The sequence below is a fragment of the Semicossyphus pulcher genome, unplaced genomic scaffold (assembly GCF_022749685.1).
Source record: "Semicossyphus pulcher isolate SPU_LCO1_2020_fin unplaced genomic scaffold, fSemPul1.0.p SCAF_6, whole genome shotgun sequence".
Lineage (NCBI taxonomy): Eukaryota > Metazoa > Chordata > Actinopteri > Labriformes > Labridae > Semicossyphus > Semicossyphus pulcher.
This window is the reverse complement of record NW_027211737.1, coordinates 31,446,194-31,461,720: the sequence shown is the minus strand read 5'-3', so window position 1 is coordinate 31,461,720 and position 15,527 is coordinate 31,446,194.

The following is a 15,527-nucleotide window of genomic DNA, read 5'->3' as shown; positions in this document are numbered from 1 at the left end:
TTTTTTTTTGCATGTTCATTTTTATCTGCTTCTCTTGGACTCCAATCGTGAGCCTTTTTTTTTTTCTTTTTTGTGTTGCATTAAATCGTTTTTGAAGTCTGTAACAGGGTCCTCTCCCTTTTTGTATGATTACCTTAAATGTGACAATCCTTATATAATGTACTCTTTGAAACCAAAGAGATTCAGATCTTATAAAGCACAGAATGACTTTGACTCACTTTGAGGTGGGAGGATTTCAAAGCTGCTGCATTGCTTCACAGGTTGCACATCATCATGCGACACTGTAAGGGGACAGAAATGAAAGTGAAATGTATTGTGATATTCACATTAATATCACGTTTGTGTAAATATAAAACATTTTATTTTTGCTGTAGATTATAAATGTGAATTCTTCCATAACAACTCAGGGACACATGGACTTTATTTGTCCCATTACAAATTTCTCTTCTAATCATTTTGAATTTAAATCTCAAGGAATCTGGCCAGTGGCAAGTAAGATCAACGGTGTTTACTTCCTAATCTGCAACACTTTTTCCATCACAAAGCAACCTCTAAGGCGTGAGACATTACAATTTTTTTCTTCATCCTCTGTATGAAGAAACTGAACTCCTCCCCTTTGATTCTGAGATTAAAGCTCCTTTTTCCCCTCTCAGGTAAACAGGATAATCATCTGCTTAATTCTGATAATGATGCCGTTTCCCGTCACTACTGATGATGTACAGTTTAAAACATGGTTTTACATTCTCTTGGTGTTTGGTTTCCACTTTACGTATTATTTATTTTTCCATGTGTTTGTGTCATTGTCATTGTGCCTATGTCTCCATGTGTTTTGTTTTTGTCTATAAGACAAATAACCCCTCAGATACAATAAAGTTGAAGTTCAACCATAGATAGGCTGATTCATGTTGGCTTGATTATGACAAACATCATATTTTAATTTAATATGATTATTTGGTGAGCTCAGGCTCCTATCCCGTCCTTATATGTCTCATACAGATTATCGAGGCAATGGTTAATGGCATAAATTTAGAAAACACCCCACATGGAGGATTTTTATCAAACCAGAATCTGTCAGTATGATCCAACTCCATGTTGAGCAGATTAAACAAAAAGATGAACATTTTATTTACTCTGGCCGTAATTTGCTGGCTAGTTGTTGACAGTCAAAGTTAAACCCTATAATTTTAAAGTGGATATTTTGCAGTCAGTAATGTTCTTTTTTTTTCAAATAGTTAACAGATCTGTGAAAACTGTTATTAAAACTTTGACTTAAAATAATAATAATAAAAAAAATAAAAAAATAAAAATTCAGCATTATGAAACAAAAAACAAATTCTGGCAGAAAAGAAGCTGTTTTCTCTTAAAACATTTGAACATAGTGCACAAACCTGGAAATAAATCTGTTATCTTGAGCAACCGCTGTGCCATGGTGTTTTTTTTTTCTTTGGTAAAAGAGTGAATTAAGTAGAATTTCCTTCCAGTTGTTGAAGTAACAGTTTCAAGCTTTGACCGTCCGTCTGATCCCCAGGCCTGGATCAAAAAAACAAATAAGATATTGTTTTTAGTTTGCTGTGGGCAAAACAAAACAGTACTTTGTAATGAGAGACACGAGTAAACAGAAAGAAACCAATGATCACTGTAAACTGTCAAACAAAAGTCTTGAAATATGAAATTTTATCTTTCTAAAAACAAATATGTTGACTCAAGTCTGAGGTTATTTTTAATATTCTGATATAAGAATAGATCAAGTCAAAAAAAAAAAAGGTCAAGTATTAATGTGTCCAAAATCTGAACTTTTGATGTAAACTTTTGTAGTGATGAGAAGAAAGTTGTCAACCCCCCTGAACAGCTGGACATCACCTCACAAGTTTTTGTATGACGAGGTTTACATCAGAAAATCTGTTTCAGATTAGGTTTCTGTCAGATTAGTTTATGTCTGCTTGAATCACCCTTATTTGAAACATAAATATTATTCTATTACCAGGTTAAAGTTGATAAATTATTGAAAGAAACATTCAAAACAAATTGGAAATCAGTGGAAAATCATGTAAAGTTGTATAAATTAATGATCTAAATGTAAAGATTTCAAATATACATAGATACTGATATGCAGGTAACCCTTGATCTTGGACTTTCTCCTGTTGTTTTTTATGAATATGATCCATTCACACTTGGCAGGAACTCACAGTTCATCAACTCATCCATCAAGGACATATTCGGCATTTTGACGTTTATCGGCATCTGCATTTTTTTTTTTTTTAATCCGACGGCCGATAACAGATCAATTTAAATCTGGGTTATTTTGGCTCTGATGCAGCCGCGCCTCTCTGTCTGCAGTCACTACTCTGTCTCCAGCATTGTCAGAGATTCAAAGAAAGCAACTGGAGAACACAACTTTGCCCCTTTTCTTCTCAAACTCTGTGCTCCCATAATCTCAGAGCACATAACACATATTTTTAACTTGACTGTTTTAACTGGCATAATTCCTAAAGTATGGAAGTCAGCTCATGTTTTTCCTTTGCACAAAGGAGGAGAAAAAAGTGACCTAAATAATTACCGTCCCATATCAAAATTGTCTATCTAAAACCCTTGAATCCTTAGTGAACAATCAAATCAAGGCATTTTTCATTAGTTATTCTGTACTATCCCGCCACCAATCAGGCTTCAGATCAGGTCATAGCACCATCTCTGCTACTTCTCTAATTTTAAATGATATTGTGTCAGCTGTAGAAAAAAGGAAGCACTGTGCTGCTCTTTTTGTGGCTTTATTAAAGGCCAGTTTTATACAGTTGATCATTCCCTCCTCCTAAAAAAACTGCTAGGAATAGGATTTAATAATATTTCCATAAGATGGTTCAATAATTACCTCTCTGACAGACAACAGTGTGTTAAAGTAAGTAATGTTAGATCAGAGTTTCTACCTGTTACAAAAGATGTCCCACAAGGTTCTAGGACCTATCCTTTTCACTATTTATATAAATTATGTCTTGTCTTTGCAAACCTGTGATGCCCACCTTTATGCAGATGACACTATTTTGTACTGTTCTGCTGACTCTATCAAATCGGCTACTGAAAATCTGCAGCTTTCTTTCAATGCTTTGCAAGATGGACTCAAAAATCTGAAACTTGTGTTGAATGCAGATAAAACAAAAGGTATGCTGTTCTCCAGAGCCAAAGATATCGAATATGATACCTTCCAAATTTGCACTTTAAATGGTACAGTCATTGAAAGAGTCGAACAATATAAATATCTTGGCATCTGGGTTGACAACAAATTCATATTCAAACCCGATATTGATGCACTCACTAAAAAATTAAAAATGAAGCTTGACTTCTTATACAGACATAAGTCTTGTTTCCCTCTGCTGTGTAGAAAGAGGATTGTGGAAGCAACTGTTCTTTCAGTGCTGGACTATGGGGATGTTATCTACAGACATGCAGCAACATCCACTCTTGCACCCTTAAATGCTGTCTACCATTCAGCCCTTAGATTTATAACTGGAGAAAACTATGGCACCCATCACTGCCTTTTATATCAAAATGTGGGTTGGCCTTCTCTTTCTATTAGAAGAGACCAGCATTTGTTTTTATTTATTTATAAAGGGCTTCTTTAAAAATTGCCTCTTTATTTGTCATCCCTTCTTGGATGGAGAGTTGCAAAACATAACACTCGCTCACAGGACTGGTTAGTGCTGCAGGTCCCCAGAGTTCACAGTGAACTAGGAAAGACTGCTTTTAAATTCTTCGCACCGAATGCTTGGAACAAATTACAGTGCACCTTAAAGCTCGACACTCTGGTTCCAATGGGTCAGTTCAGAAATCTTCTCAAAAGTCTGATTGATTTCAGTTGTGATTGTTTTTAACTTCTTTAACTCGTTTTAATTGACCTTTATTATTTTTATGGCTTTCATTGTATTATACTTATTATGGAAATGTATTGATGGATATTGTACATTTAAATGCATGTGTTTTATGTTTTATTGTACTATTATGTACTCAGGTCTCTCTTGAAAATGAGATCTTGATCTCAATGGGACTTACCTGATTAAATAAAGGTTATTTATTGTCCCACCCCTGCACTGATTGGTTACACGCAGAGCCATGGCACGGGTAAGAGCCAATCAGCAGTGAAAGCTGTGCATACAGAGTGCTCACACACACGGCGGAGAGGAGAAAAAGTTAATTTCTTTGCAAATTGTATTTAACTTTGTTTTATTTACTTTATAAAACTTAGGAAAGGAAGTTAGTTATTTATTTATTTAAATTTTCAGTTAACTTTATAAGAGGTGCTGCTGACCCTGGGAACTCCCTGCGCTTTTTGTTTGTTTGTTTAATAAACATATGCTTAAAGGCATCTAAACAAAGTTAAGTGTTGGAGTTTGTATTATTCAAAATTTTGACGCCAATATTTTCACTTTCACTGCAAATGAATATCGGCTCCAAATATCGGTTATCGGCCTCCTTGACTACTAATAATCGGTATCGGCCCTGAAAAAAACATATCGGTCTATCTCTAATTATGACCACTCAAAAACAAATCACAGCAAATGATTAAAGGCCCAAAGTTTTTTTAAATTATTCAGATTCTTACATACATAAACTCAAAGAAAATTAGAGTCTGACTTTTCTTTCTGTCCCTAATTTCAAAAGTAAATTCTGAAGTGACTCTAAATCTATCTTGAAGCCCCGCAGGGCGTTGTCCACTGACGATAGACCAATAGATTTGTTTGATATCAGGTTTGAATATTAGATCAATAAAGTTTAACTGCAGGTTGTAGTCCACTTTTATTGGTATAAGGTGCTGGAACAGGACCCGATTTTCACTCCTACCCTTGATAGTCTTTTATTATATATTGTTAAAATGGACTGAAGGAATTTCTGTGCAATTAAAATAAGGTTAGCTTGTTATCTGTGTACAGTGGTACTAACTAACATTTATCTAGTACTTCACAATCTATTACTATATTAAGGTACTTTTATTTGCTCTAGTATATCCATTTTGTGCTCTATTGCTTTTCAGACAGAAACATTGTACTTATTACTCCACTACATGCAGCAGCTTAAGTCACTGGTTAATTTTCAGCTGAAATGGCTTATATTTACGATATGTATCCACAGTAATTAAGTCTAATAATAATAGATTAAAAAATGACAAATAATGAAAGTATAAATAAAAAAGGATAAATCATAAAAGGTAAAAAACATATTCATGATGAAGGCAGTTTTCTCTCACTTTGATAAAACTTACTGTAACAGAAATTCATGGAACCAAGATTTAAAATTAACTGTTATAAAGTTACTATAAAGAGAGTATTAAATTGAAAAGAGACATACACCAACTTAGTACAGTCTATACAGGCTGGTGTGTATGATCGAGGTCAATTGAAACCTTGTATGGACTAAACAACCAAATTAAATACTGCTGTTTGTAATCCACTTTGTCAGTTCATTAAATGTATTAAAAAGTGTACTGAACTGTCAAAAGTAACAACACAGACATAAAAACATGGTTGAATGAGAGCTCATGCTTGTTCACATGTTGCTCATTCAAAACTATAAAACATGTCACCTCAGCACTGCTGCTAACTATGGCCTTTATGTTGATAGAAACATTTGTAACAGTCCTATAAGTGAAATATTTCTTTATCTAGTTTAAGTCAAGTTTACTCACCTGCTGCAACAACTTCTTTCTTTCCTCCTTTAACCTTTGTTTCTTTCATGACCTCTTTAATTCAAAGGCATGTATGCAGCACCTGGAATGAAATGAGAGACAGATGCAGAAACAGAATTTAGAAAAGATTTAAAAATGGTATTTCAAATATGAATTGTATTTTTTTGTGTGGAACCAAGGTTGTATGATTGTGCTTATATTTACAGAAAAAATAAGTAGGGTGTTCACAAGTATGTGTAGTAATTTTTATTTACTAGCATAATTTCAGTTTACTTACAAATACATACAGAGGTACCATGTTTAGATCTTTAATTTATGTGTGTATAATTAAGTTTTCAGACGAGTGTTCTTTAAGCATGTTGTCGTAACAATCGTCCCTCAATAAAAAAATATTTTATGATAGCATTAATTTTTTCTATTGCCATAGTGAAGGTTGTTGTGTAAAGTTAATGAGTTACAAATGAAACTTAATTCTGGACTTTAGACTGGTAGAAAAAACTAAGATTTATCTGAATAGACTAATAAAAGCATACAGACCTTTTCTGTGTCAGCAAATATAAAACACTATCACAAACTTTATTGAATCCGGATTTACCTTTTTACTTTACAATTTACAAAACATTTAAAACAAACAATTCATCTCAACGAGGAGGTAGGCGTTACCTGAGGTAGGTGTTGCTGTGGTCCTCGGTTGTCGTTCTCTTGTCGTGGATTTCTTAAGTGATTTACAAAAAGAATATATTCTCTTCAGCTGAATTCATGCAGTAACTCTGATAAACACAGACGATGTATCTGGTCCAGCTAATCACCAGTCCTGAATAGTCAGCACACACCTAAGGATCAGAAACAATCGCTATCCTCAGTAATCCAACAACTTTGTCTTTCTCACAATGAAGCACATTTGTTCGTCTGAATTTCTTTGGTTTAATTTATATTTCTGTTGTGTTGACTCACCAGAAGAGATCGTCTTTGCTGCCAGGTACACCTCAGAAATTACAGACTCACCTGGGACAACCTTCCTTTTAGAAGAGACTGGGCTGGACAGGTGATATCTGTTATGACTCATCAGAGACACTAACAGTTAAACAGCGTAGTTAATGTTTAACATTTCCTGCAGTTCTACCCCGTGAACCAGGAAGCCTTAAACTCCATGTTGCCAAATATATAAATGTATGTGTGAATAAACATATTTATAAACATGTGTGTGTTTGTGTCTTTAGAAATTCATTTTTACCTTAAAGGGATAGTTTTATTTTGGGTTGTATGAAGTTTTTATGAACAGTGAGCTTATAGCTACAGCAGATGATGGTCAGCATGGCCGGAGACTGGAGTACCAACACAGAAGCTAAGCTATATAGCACTGTGAACAGGGTTTGAAGCAAAATGTATTTTTGTCAATAAAAAAAATGTTCCACCTAAAAATATCTATACAAGTGTAAGTGTACTCAATGACTTGTATATTTTCACTGCTTTACGTTGTCGTCAAGTCTTTCACACAGCTGTACAAGTTCCCTTTTCCTACCCAGGCTGCACATAGCTTCAGACGAGCTGTTTGGGTGAGAACGTGCCAGGGCTAGCTAAACTGAAATCAAACTTCACTCTTCTGAATATCTAATCATGCAAGTGTATCTTTCTGGGCTTTTCAAACAAAGAGTGTCCTGCTCACAATACCGATTTCACTGTGTACCGTTGAGCCATATTGGCCTCAGCTGAGGCTAGCTGCACAGAATATAGACTCTATTTAAAGATTCTACATAACAATGTAGAAATTCACCTGTGCTGGATCGACGGAAACATTTCCCTGTGACTTCCTGGAATGCATCAGAAATGATAAATCTGACCTCTCAAGTTGCAGTCGCACCGCTGGCTACACCGGAATGCCAGAAAAGTTCACCTTCACTCTCGGAGGATTTCACCGTCAGATCATCGTCAGTTGATAGCCGTGGGGTTCGGAGATTGCACAGAATAAGCATCGACACTTAACGAGCAACAGAGACAACTCCGCATTACCAGTGATCATTTTTTTTTAAGAGGGTAATGAAAACCACTGTGAATTAAGATAGCTAGACATTTGCTGAACTCACTCTGCAGTGTACACAGAGGAATTAACTATTCCTCTGTGTACACTGGTTCATATTAGTTTCCTCTCGTCTCCACAATTAACGACTTGTCGTTTCCATCATAATTTCATTTTCTTATATGTGTTTGTCTCTTCTATAAACCGCCGACCCAAAAAGCCAGTATAGTTTACAATCAACTTTGTAGATTTGTTTTGAGGTGTCCTTATAGGACCCTTCTCTGTTTTATGCATCAGTTGTTAAGATGGTTACACATTAATCTAAAAAATAATGAACTCTACATGTAAGTAAAGGCACAGTGTTAGTTATCATTTTGGTTGAGAGCGATGTGTTTTGTTTTTCGGCCTTAATTGAGAGCTCCTGTAAATCCCGTGTTGTTCATATAAAGGTGAATATAATTCTTGTTATTGTGCTGTTGGTTTTTCTGTAAAGTTACTGTAAATCCTGTTGATGAATTAGGTACTATGCTGTTCGCTGTAAGACTCTGTGCTTGTCTTACTTGGTGACAATATAAATATAAATATGACTATGAATATATGACACTGATCTCCCGATACATCTGTTACGTGCCGTAGTTTTGTGTTGTGTTTTCTGTGTGTGTCTCTCTCCTGTGCTCCTAAGGTGCTGATCTCCACTTGCTGCAGCAGGTGATCAGGCTCACCTGTTACCACTCCAGCAATCAGGAGAGAGTATAAAGAGCAGCAGAGAGGAGACAGCCAGAGCCAGTGGGCCATTCAGCTTTGTGTGTGACAGACCTCTGCGTGTTCGGGTTATTTTTTCAGTGGAAAGAGGGCGTTTCTTCAAGGCCTTAGTGTTTATTGTTATTTGCAGGTTTTGGATTATGCTATGTGTGATTTGCCTTATAGAACAGCTTCTCTTTTGTTTAGTAGAAGCTTGCTTTGTGTTTCCTTTTTGCTTTAGTAGTTAATAAATCCCTTCAACTTTGCCTATACTTTGTTCATCCCTTCTTTTTCCTGGGTTCTAATTTATTGTTACTCCCCTCATCCCCTAGCCCATTCAGGGGAACGTAACAACATCGACTCGTTCGTGTGAGAGTGGGTTGTTTTTATGAGACTGCTGTCACCGCCTGTCACTGTTAACAGAGGCTACAGGTAGTTTACACACTTCACTGATTAACCTGAGAATTACACAGATTTACTTCAGACTTCTTCATCACACCTGTTTCTGTTTCGCGTCTGCACTTCTGTCCGTGTGTCTGCGCTCTCTGTTTCTCTCTCTCCGCGGGGCTGAGGCTCATTTGAATAGTTTTAAATTAATATTCACGCTTCACAGATGGATATGAAAGTCTATACTGCCCAAAACACATGTTCCTTTGTGAGAGACCTGCCGCGAGACGCAGCACTTTACAGGAAGTATTGTAGACTAATTCATATTGATAATTAAATGATATAAAACAAGGTAAAACATCTGGGAGTCGGTAATGTGTGTATGCTGTTAGGGAAGGTTTGTGAGTGAGGTCTACAACTATTTATTTATTCAAATCAGTCCGACTACAAGCACAAATGATTGATGACATAACAGCCACCTCATTTTACTTTGTGTGGACTCCAGGAAGAATAGCTGTAACTGCTGTAATAAATAACGGGGATCTTTGGTAAATAAATGATCAATAAATAATTATTATTGTAGGTATTTGTTGGGTCATTAATAACTCCTTTAGGAGGCAGATTGCAGCTGAAGTGAGTGAAGCAGTAACCATAATATTATTATTGAATCACTTGATTTGTACTCTGGTGACATTAAACTACTCAGGGATGAACTGACCGTTTGAATTCTGGCAGTTAAAATCCTGCTGGGATTTAAACTTCATGCAGGGAGCATTAGGGAGAATACTCTTTACCTGCACTGATCACCTGCACATGATTGACAGAAAGCTAAGTGTTCTTATTTTTCCTCTTTCCAGTATGTTGGTGCCGCCCTTATGTTCTGGTCCCTCCATCTTCAACATAATCTGTGGAATAATCCCAAACTGGACCAGGAGACCCACCGTCCAGCCTGCAGGTAAAGGTAGGCCTGTTCTATTGTGGGATTAGCTGATTGTTTAACTGACTGTGGTGGACTTTTGAGGTTAACAGAGTTCATCATCAATTTAACACATTTGAGTTATGCTCAGATTTAAGATTGGTCTCTTGATCTTCAGCACCATTAAATAACAAAGCTCAGGTGTTGTTCAGGTGGTTAATAACTCATCTGTCTTTGTCAACATGCAAACTGTGTTATGATACCAAAAGAGCAAAAATCTGATGGTTTACTGTTTAAAGAAATCAGCTCCTCATCACTTTTGTCTGCTAACAGTCAACAGAAAGATATTTTAAATACAGACTAAGGAGGAGTCACGTGAGGAACAAGAAGAAGGAGCTGTGGATGCAAAACAGCTTCCTTCATCCTCATTATTGCCCTCTGACCTCCAGTGGGGCAGAAAAAAATCACCTTATCAAAATGATGTAAAAACCGAGCCGGTTTCTCTACACTTACCTTTCTCATACAAATACACATTAGCGGCCTTCCAGAAATCCTACTGCATAAATAACAAACAGATTTCCTACACGTGCTGCAAAGTATGAAAATATTGTACAAATAAACCACTAAACAAGCGTCAAATTAGGGCTGTCGATCGATTACAGAAACTAATTAATCGCACAATTTGCTGTGATTAATCGCGACTAATCGCTTTTTTCTTCTTAAGACTGAAGCTTGTAATAATGGATATTTAAATGTAAATTCAGAAATTTCATGTCGAATCAACTTAAAACAAGTGTATTTAAGTTAAAAGACTTTTGTTTAATAGCATCTTTGAACTCTAAACACAGATTCTCTCCTGTGAACCACAGATTTCCAATAAAACCCTCCCTGACTGCCTGCGCAGTGCTGCTGCGCACGGGACAAGAGAGAGGAGAGAGAGCAACTCTGAGCGGTTGGCAGAGGAGCCGTGAACTGCGATTACTCTGAGCAGCACACATGAGAAGGAATTACAAAACAATATATTTCACTGGTCTAAAAAAGACGCTGAACTTCGCTTTTTAGAAAAAGTCGCCGAGAGGGAGAGAGAGAGTCGCTAAATTTGGAACACTCCCAGGAATCGCCACAGGAAGTTAACGTGTTAAATATTTCAAATTAATCACAAAAACAAACGCGTTAATTTTGACAGCACTCGTCAAAATACGAGTACTTTAAATCTTTTCTACCAAAAGACCAAAGTTAAACAAGTTAACGTTCCAGGGGTCCGTTTCAGAAAGCAGGTTTAGTGAAAACCCCGGCTTTGTTAACCCTGAAATGAGGGAAACCTCGGGTTTGCCGTTTCAGAAAGAGAGGTAACTTTAACTCTGAGTTAGTTACCATGGTAACTGAGTCTGTGACCCTAACCTGGTTGCGAGCAGGTTTTCTTCAGGAAAGGAGTTTCACTCTGTCTCCTCCCTCTAGAATATAAAAAACCCTCATTCGACTTCCTCATTCATTCAGCCCGTCTCACGCGTGTGTTTGAGTGGTTACCGAATTAAAAGAAGAAACGAAACCACTGCCGAGAGCCCTCAGATAAGACGCCGTAAGTTATTGGATTTTTTTTTTTTAAACTAACACAATTCAGTTTAATCAACATGAATTATAATGTATGTGAAGTCAGCATCATGTTCGGGATAAAGCTGATGCACATTAAAACAGCCACTGAATGATATTTAATCTGTTTAATATTTAAAATATGATTGAAGTGCTTCCATGTATGTTTTTTTCTCCCGCTTCATTGCTCCTAAATTAATACAAATTTTAGCTTCCGGTCGTGATTAAGTATTAAATAAATAGACCAGTTCAAACTTGCATGTTCACTCGAGCAGCAGTTTCTTCCCACGCCGCTTCTCTCTCTTTTGCAGCTGCAGCCGTGTTACTTTATGTTTCTAAAAACATGCTCGTATTCACTGAACACCCGCATGAGGATTTCGAGCTGAAAATGAAGATGAAGAAAGAATGCACAAGGCAAAAACCCAAATTAACCAAGCAGTAGCTCGAATTTAACGTTTGCATTTATCGTCTTCATTTCAACAAGTGTTCCTGCTTCGTCCATTACATGGAGGAATCTTTTGGTGCACCTGTGGTAAACGAGTCTCCCAGCAAGCATCTCACATCAACAAGCAACAGTGATGGAGTTAAACTCACACACGTAAGTTATCTGTTTTGTCTTTAAACTGTTGTTCTTGTCACCATGATGAGGCAGTACTGGGGGGATAATGTGCTGGTGATGGTGGTTGTGTGCAGGAAGGGGGAACCGATTCCTAATCTCACCTGGGCCATAAATCGGGTTTGAGGTGACCCAGGTTTTCCTGCGTGACCTATTCTGTTTTTTTCCATCTTATCTTTGTTAATAATCTTCAACAAAGACCAAAACATTCCAGATTAAGTGTTTTTTATTCTGATAATACACAACCCAATAATGCAGCTGAGAAAAACAAACCTCTTTGAAGCAGACTTCTGAGGCTGATAATGGACATTGTTCAACTTTTAGACACTGTAGCGTGGCATCGGGATAGGCCTGATCCAGGCCTTACCTGGTCATTTGACCCCACCAGGAAGAGAGCTAGACCACTAGCTCTGTTCTGGATCAAAGTGGACACTAATGGAATCAAAGGGGGGTTTACAACCCTCTCCCCCATTTGTTCATACATTCCACAGAGTCGAGAGGTAGACCTCAGGACAACCTCCAATAAACTACAATGATTGTCGTTGTTTAAATGTTTGCATTTGGAATACTATGGTGAGGATAAGTAACCAAATGCTTTTATCCATGGACTGTGAACAACAGGGACGAGTCACACCTCAGATCCCTGGGGCTTGAAAAAGTTTGTGGGTCACTTATCTGCTTTCCCCCCTCTCCCTCACACACACAGGAGAAGGGAGGGGTGAAACAGAGCCAACTCAGGACAGTGAAAATGTTGATTCATCTCTGTGGCTCTTTTGTTTGGTTTTAATAGTCTGTAAACACACACACACACATATATATGCACACACATATCCACACATATACATTCACATATAAATGCGTGTTCACCATGATATGTTCTTTGCTTAAGTAACTATTACTTTCATGAACTGTTTATTTAATCTCATTCTGTGAATCATAACCCAGCGATGTTTGGAGTCTACACACAGCTGAGAGTCCAGAGGTATCAAATATGGGGGGGTTAGATAGATGAGATTAACTACTTTAAGTTTAGGAAGAAATAGTTTATTTAATAAGAATGTTCTGGAGGAAGGAGTGGTCAACTTCACGCCGCTTTGATTGGACACTGCCCTCTTTAAATAGGAGACGACACCCCAAGATCTCTCTCTTACCCCCTCTCTTACTTTTCTCTCTTTTCACCCTTCGCGTTCCTGCATCCTCTCTGACCCGGCAGCTGACGAGCGCCACCCCCTCCTCTCCGGACTTTCTTTCCTTATCTTTTAAGTTTTGACCCGCGAGAAGGCCCAGATCCTGCGTGCGCCTTGCTGCGCTGAAGACCTCGCGAGTAGACATTGCTCAAAGTAAACTTCAAGCTGTTCTAGCCCTGTGTTCTGAAGAACTGAAGACAACAGCTCTCTTTTTGCTCCAATCCTTGCGCTCTGACAACATGCTACCCGGGTTTAAGCCCAGGGCACCTGAAGCTCCAGGCCATGCCGGTCCGACGGCCTTCACACGCCTCACCAACAGCGCGGTTGACCATATCCTCCATCAGAGTAGGTCTGACTTTGCTTTACTGTATATCGGAGTTGATGTGGTAGTATTAAGGGTATTAAGGGTTAGAGTAGAACTTTAGCAAAGATACCTCCCAATATCTCAGGTGCTGCACCGCGCTCCCTTTACAGGTTTCATTTACAGTCCATCTTTCATCATATTCATCCTGTTATTAATCGTTTTCATGTTCATTACCATATTTAGTTATCTCATGTATGTTTAGTAGTATTAGTTAATAAATTCTTCATTTATAAAGATCTGCATTATGTGTTTTGTGTGTGTGAAGTACTAAGCCTCTGTACACCGCGAAACGAACTCCATTCTAGACTGTAGCAACCTTCAGATTATGAGACTGAATTAAAATAATTAGGTAACTAATTATATGTTTGTATATGTTTTCCCTGTTTTATCAAAATAGGGTGGTGCCCCGTTAAATACCTATGATAGATTAAGTCTTTTAATTAACGTTTAAGTTAACTTCTCGTCAATATAGAGTGCAGGCATTCTATGACGAGTCTAATTAATCATTAAATAATTAATCGACCGATTTGCGCTACAACACACAAATACAAAATCTCTTCTGATACGTTCTTAATAAATCGTTGGGTAGAATCCAGACTAAAAGTGCACATATACACAAAAGCCAAAAATAGACCCCACAGACATAATAAAAATCAGTCCACCAAGAAATATGACCACATGAATCAGCTGAAAACTCAGACGGGTTATCGTCAACAGTTTTCCTCAGAGCATAGCTTGCACAGCTGGGAGAGGACACGGCACCAAACAAGTGTACAGTCATTCTATACTCCTCCGAATCCTTGAAGTCTCCATCCGGCCACCAAAGAAAGTGAAGAAAATCTCAATCCTGCAACTTTCACGTGATGAAACATGGCTTTTATGTCACCTATGAATGCCACACGTTCCTGTCTGAAGCGAAGGAGGACTCCCGGCAAAGAGCTGATTATATATTATTTTTGTGGCACTATTTTCTCTCTTGACAAATCCAGTATCACTACACCTGCAGCAGGCCGGGTTCTCAGGTGACGTGATCCATCAGCTGTTTCTAAGAGAACACGCTGGAACTGGTAACTTGTGAGACGACGTTTGTTGTCACAGAGGAAATACATCGAAATGGTGCCAATTTGTGATTTTACTGGCTGTAGTAATAAAAAAATTCCACCGCACGTATTTCATCGTTTTCCTGACACAGATCGTGACCTAAGAGGTCACGTTGGATCCAATCCGTTAGGCCCAATCTCCACCCTAAAGCCTAAGCACTGAACCCTCACAGACTTTAACGACGTCAGGCGTGCAGCGTGTGAGCGCGTGAGGGTTTGAGAACTGTATAAACATCGTAAACACACTATCATGTCATCACAAGTTGCCTGGAAACCAGGGGGGTATACTACGAGAAAGAGATTTGCGGGTATCGAGGTAACTTCAGGGTTAACTCTGAGTTTTCAGTACAAAGGGGGTTCACTTCTTACCGGAGTAGATCACCATGGTAACTTATGCTGACACCGCCTCAACCTCATGTTGGATTTTTGTTGATTCCCTGATTCTCAACAGTGAACCTTTGTTCTGCCTTGTTTTGTCTTTTTTAGTGTTGGAATAAATCATCTGCACCTGGGTCCTCCCCCTTTTTGTTAATACATAGAACTTGGCAGAATATTTGGTATTTATGAACAGGACTGATGCTGATGAAAAGATTTGAGTCAGTGAAAGTGGAAAATTATATGAGAATATAATAATTATTTAATGACAGTTTTTTGAGGTGAGTTGTAAGAATAAAAACAATATATATATATATTAATTCAAAATGAATTTCTGCTGCTGATCATTGACATGTCCCAGACTGTGTTAATCATAAAAACGTTCCTGTCTATCGTTTAGTAAATGGGAAATAATTAGTTTTTGGTTTTTCCCATAAAAAATATAATTGGCATGATGCAAATAAATTCACATTTAAGGTTTAAAGTTCTGAAAACTAAAATGCTGACATGCAGGTGAAAAGAATCTGTAGTCGATTACCTTCAATAAGAATGTATTGTCTCTG